Below are 4,733 nucleotides of genomic sequence, written 5' to 3'. Positions count from 1 at the left end.
CTTCCGCTTCCGTCACTTGCTGCGCGGAGCCGACTGGAGGAGGGCGCCCGTCAGTTAGGGGCGTGGACCAATGGGAGCTCGCCACGCGCAGGGCTTATGGGAGCCCAACGTGGAAGAAGCTGGCTTGTGTACGGATTTCTCGGAGCTATTGTGGCAGTGGCCGGTTCGCGTGCATAGTGTGGAGCGGGAGGTACCTCTGGCCACTTCTGGACCTAAGGGGTTCCTGCTACAGGATTTGCAGGAGGCCGCCCATCGGACGAGATAGCAGGCCCTGCCCCTGGCACGATTTTCATATTTTTATTTATTTGTAGCATTTGTATCCCACATTTTCCCACCAATTTGCAGGCTCAATGTGGCTTACATTTGCCGTAGTGGCGATTGCCATTTCCGGTTAACAGAATTACAAATGATATTGCATTCGTATATACATGGTAAAAGAATACATTATGGTATTGCATATAGGTTCCTGCGTGATGGATTGGACTGTAATTTATGTTATGTCATCAATTACAACTAATGCTGTGCTGGAGGAGGTTGAGAATAGGCTGGTTGTCTCTCTACGGGTCCTGTTAAATATCTGCCAGATGAAGAACGGCTCAGGTCCAGGAGAGAAACTTTTTAAAAAGTCAGAACATAGGTGGATTGGGAGTGCTAAACAATATATATTACCCCTTCCTGGAGACAGTGAAGGAACTTGCTCAGTATTGGGGGTGTTCTGCACCCACCATACATCAGAAAGCAAAGTGATGTTTGTTGATCCTGACTCTACCAACTCAATTCAGCACTGCAGGTGCCATAATGTATGAAGAAATCCAAGCCTGGCTTAAATTCCCCCTCCTGAAACTGAGGGCTAGATGCACAAACCCCACGTGAATGACTTGGAAACTGTGGGCAGTGAGGACTAGCTCCCCTGAGCTAGGTCCTAACATAAAAGAACGTAACGTAAAGGAACCTATATTGTCCATGTGGAGGCTCGTTTTCAGAGTACATGGACTTCACTTTGGAAATCTATGTGCTTTGAACATGAGCACCATAGTATCTTTATTACAGAACTGGATGCTACTAGTTCTGCAAACATTTTCGTACACACCTGCATTTAAATAGATGACAAAAACCAGCATAACATAAAATCAGTTTAATATTACTAGACGAGACAAGCTCATAGAATTTTCTCTACACTGTTTTAGCATCAGCATTAACCCTTTAAAAGCAGGAAAAGCTATGAAAGTCCATTAAGCCCAGGAGAGGCCAGTTTGGATCACAAACATCTGGCAGATCCATATAGGGGCTCATTTTCAAAGCAGTTAGACTTACAAAGTTCCATAGGTTGCCAGGTAACTTTATAAGTGTAGGCGCTTTGAAAATATGCCTCATAGTAGCTCTGTTTCCTCTAGATCTTTCCCAAGCATACCTAGCTAATAATTTTTATGGATTTTATCTCCAGGAACTTGTCCAATTCTGTTTTGAATCTTGTTATGTTGGTTACCTTGACCACATCCTCTGCCAGCATATACCACCAGAGCTCAGTTATGTCATGATTTGTTTTCAATCTGCTGGTCATTAGTTCCATGGAGTGTCCTCATATTTCTGTGTTGTTTGAAAGGTTAAACAACCATTCAATATTTATCCATTTCACCCCACCAATAATTTTATACATTTCCATCATATCCCTTCTCTGTTGTCTATTTTCTGAGATGAAAAGCCCTAACCTGTTTAACCGCACTTCATAAAGGAGGTGTTCCATCTCATTTATCATTTTTGTCACCTTTCTCTGAACCTTTCCTAGTTGTACTATATCCTTTTTGAGACTGGGTGACCAGAACTGTACAAAGTTGTGTCATGCACATATTTGATCACCTCATCACTCCTACAAATATAACACTGGATTTCATAAGATGACTTTATAGCGCTCACAATCCTGAGGTCTCTGATGTAAAAAATGTTTACATAATTAGTTTTCTAATCAAAAGGTGTTCATTCAGACATTATTTTCTCCATTATTGCTTGTCATGATAGGCATACCAGAAACACAAAGCAGCAATAATGAGTCTGTAGCTGTTCCTTAAAATCCTTTAATGAATTAAAAACAGTAAGTGGAAATGCTAAGTCCAAAATACCACTTGCTAATAAGGTTGTTTTTAATTTATTAAAGGATTTTAAGAAACAGCTACTGGCTCAGCTACTGTTTTGTGTTTGTGATATATAATTGGATTGCAGCAAATTGACCTCTTGTTGCTTATCTTTTGCATCATAGAGATCAGTGCCAAAATCGGCATGGATTCTATAACAATGCGTGTAATTTAACATGCTAATGAGCACTGATAGCAGCACTTAAGCAATAATGAGCACTAATTGGCACTGATTAGAATTTAGGCACACAACTCACTAAGCATATTCTAAATGATGTGCGCCGAAATTCTAATGTGTGCAGGCAAAAAGGGGCATGGTTATGGGCGGGGAAATGGGCATTTCTTAGGCATTCCAAAGTTTACGTACCTAGTTATAGAAGGTGGCCCAGTGCGCCTAAATCTACACACTGGGATTTACGCCCATTTTTTTGGTGTAAATGGATGCACATAGATTTAGGTGCTGAAATATCAACTAAGCATATTCTATAATCATGCCTAAATCTAGGCACTAATTATAGAATATGGATGGTACTGACTTCAGCGCCAATTATTTTAGGCGCCATGTATAGAATCTCCCCCTATATGGGTTGAATGCAGTAGGCGGAGTCATTGGTTCACCCAAAATAATAGCAAATGCTATTGAAACCAATAGTAAAAGATTATTATAAATAACGGACTGCCTATGCGTGGTCCATCTGTAAAAAGTCAAAAGCTGTTTCGATAGGCAGTGCCTTAAAAGGTGGAGGACAAAATAATTTGTTTTTAACTTATTTGACAGCTTTTTAATTTGTAGCCTAGTGGTTAATGCAGTGGATTTTGATCCTGGGGAACTGGGTTCGATTCCCACTGCAGCTCCTTGTGACTGTGGGCAAGTCACTTAACCCTCCATTGCCCCAGGTACAAAATAAGTACCTGTATATATGTAAACCACTTTGAATGTAGTTGCAAAATACCACAGAAAGGTGGTATATCAAGTCCCATTTCCCTTTTGAAAGCTTCCCATATCTATCTTCTATATATATAAAAGGCACCACTGAAGCCTCCAGCCGGAAGTGTGAAGCGCCAGAGATATCCGGTTTCCCCATGAGTGAAGGAAAATCAGAGGGGGGAGGGGTGGAGAGAGATGCCCTCACTCTCTCTGTAACACAAACACAGAACAGCAGGAAACTTAACACTGAAGGACTGAACTCGGAGGGGGAGGGGGCAGGGACACACACACTCCCACATTCACACTCTGAAGAAAACCTTGCTAGCCCCCGTTTCATTTGCATCAGAAACGGGGCTTTTTTACTAGTGTACATATAAATATCATTATATAAAAATTGAATATCACTAAAACAGCTTACAAAATTATTATAGCTGGTGGCAAAAGGAGTTATAAACTCTGTATTCTGTGTTCATTTTTCTACACTTTTTTCTATACAATACATATGGCCAAATTGTAGTGAGGATATCCCATTTCCTGATGGGTTCATCTTAACTGTTGTAATCTGCCTTGGGAAGCCTGGTGTTATAAAGATTGGAAGTAAAATTAAACTCTCCTTTCATTGGAGCACATGGAAACACATCTTCACCTCATCTCATTTGTAAATGGATTATTCTGTTTTGAGCATGTTTTCTTTCATGCAGATCTCTCATTTGTTTAAACATAACTAAATAGGCTATAGGCCCCTAATGCAGTCCATTGGTTTCGCATTTTTATAATATATCACTGCATTCCACAAAACAAAAGGAATTTTTTTTTATTACATTTGTACCCCACACTTTCCCACTCATGGCAGGCTCTATGTGGCAGGCAATGGAGGGTTAAGTGACTTGCCCAGAGTCACAAGGAGCTGCCTGTGCTGGGAATTGAACTCAGTTCCCCAGGACCAAAGTCCACCACCCTAACCACTAGGCCACTCCTCCACTCACTGGATATCCTATATAATAATCTGCACCTCTGTCTGGCTGCCTGGGTTCGTAACACAGTTCCAATTGGTCCGCCCTGGGGATGACATCACAGGGCAGACCAATGGGAAGTGAGAGGGAAGGGAACCCAGCAGCAGACACCGGAGGTGAGTAACCAAACGCCCCCCCCCCCCCCCTGAGTTCCATGATCCCAAACCTCCCTCCCTCCTTCCATGGGCCGCGATGGCCCCACTGCCGTTCGAGTTCCACGCCCGCCCTCTCCTCCAATTTCCGCCGCCCAGACAGGCTGTGGTTTCGCTTCTGTTTCTGCAGTTCCTGTGGTCCCGCCCTTCTGCAAACAGGAAATGAGGGCGGGACCAGAGGAACATCTGAAACAGAAGCGAAACCACAGGGGGTAGGGGGAGGGGGCAGAGGGGTGTAGAGGGGGGAGGGGAGGGGAGGGGGCCCTGGAACCTTGCTAGCGCCCGTTTCCTTTCTGTTGGAAACGGGCCTCTTTTACTAGTAAATGTCATAAATAAGTAAATAGATAAACAGATAGAACCTCTAAGGGCCGTGTTTACTAAGGTGTGCTAGCATTTTTAGCGTGCACTAATGCTAGAGACACCCATAGGAATATAGGGGTATCTAGGGTTAGCACATGCTAATTTTTAACACGCTAAAAACACTAGCACACCTGGGGACCCTTTTACAGAG

Source organism: Microcaecilia unicolor, chromosome 10, assembly GCF_901765095.1.
Source record: "Microcaecilia unicolor chromosome 10, aMicUni1.1, whole genome shotgun sequence".
NCBI classification, from domain to species: domain Eukaryota; kingdom Metazoa; phylum Chordata; class Amphibia; order Gymnophiona; family Siphonopidae; genus Microcaecilia; species Microcaecilia unicolor.
Note: the sequence above shows the minus strand (reverse complement) of the source record.